Source organism: Heterodontus francisci, unplaced genomic scaffold (assembly GCF_036365525.1).
Source record: "Heterodontus francisci isolate sHetFra1 unplaced genomic scaffold, sHetFra1.hap1 HAP1_SCAFFOLD_43, whole genome shotgun sequence".
Classification (NCBI taxonomy): domain Eukaryota; kingdom Metazoa; phylum Chordata; class Chondrichthyes; order Heterodontiformes; family Heterodontidae; genus Heterodontus; species Heterodontus francisci.
In genome coordinates, this window is record NW_027141852.1 from 7,068,264 (window position 1) to 7,069,118 (window position 855).

Below are 855 nucleotides of genomic sequence, written 5' to 3' on the forward strand. Positions count from 1 at the left end.
TTGAATAATTAGTCAAATGGAATTATTTGTGATGTTATTTCCCCCGAGACGGTGTTTCCTGCAGTGAAACTGATCAGTTTCAGCTCAGTCATTCAGGGACCTGGAATTCCTGCAGTTCGAGCCCGCTGTGACCCCAGCCCACTTCTGATTGGTCACTCTCTTCTCATAAAGTCAGTGACAGCACATGAGGAGGCCATTCGCCCCATTAAATCCATGTCGGGTTTCCAATCTGTTCAGTCCCCGACTCGATCCCCAAATCCCTGCATAATCCCTTTGGGTCAAAATGACCGTGGCAGGACTCAAACCTGCAATCTTCTGATAACATCATAGAATATACCGAAGTCAGACGCCCTATCCATTGGACCACACAGCCATTAGCTTACGTGAATGATTCAATTAGAGAACCTCGAAGCACAAAATACAAAAAATCATTGGTTGAACCTGTCAACCTGGCAGAATATTTGAATTTGTGAAAGCCGCCAATTTCACTGTGGAAAAGAAGTGATCGACTGGAAAAGTACATAAAAATCTATTTTCCCGTAGCGGTTTAAATAAACTTTTAAAACACAATTTTGCTTTTACCGACTCAAATTGCTGGTGCTATTTTATGAACAGCTTTATTTTGCCAATTTTTGTCAACTTCTCATCCGTAACTGACAGTAAAAGACTCCGTTCAGCAATCTTTCACGCGACAAATAACTCAAACTCGGTGTGGAAGTAATAAATTACAGACTATTGGTAATTCCCCTTCACACAGGCTTCAGGGGGACAGTGAGAAGACACTGAAATAGTTGCTTCATCCTTTTAAAAGGTTCCCATTCTGTCCTGTTACTGACGTGTTGGAATCAGATTTGT

The 855-nt window shown here is 41.8% G+C and overlaps 1 non-coding gene across 1 annotated transcript; it reads right to left on the reverse strand.

The window, feature by feature from the left end:
* Window positions 1-284: 284 nt before the first annotated feature.
* On the reverse strand, window positions 285-373 carry trnar-ucg (transfer RNA arginine (anticodon UCG)). Its single transcript is given in 2 exon segments — window positions 285-320; window positions 337-373. It is a non-coding gene; the product is annotated as a tRNA-Arg (tRNA).
* Window positions 374-855: the final 482 nt, after the last annotated feature.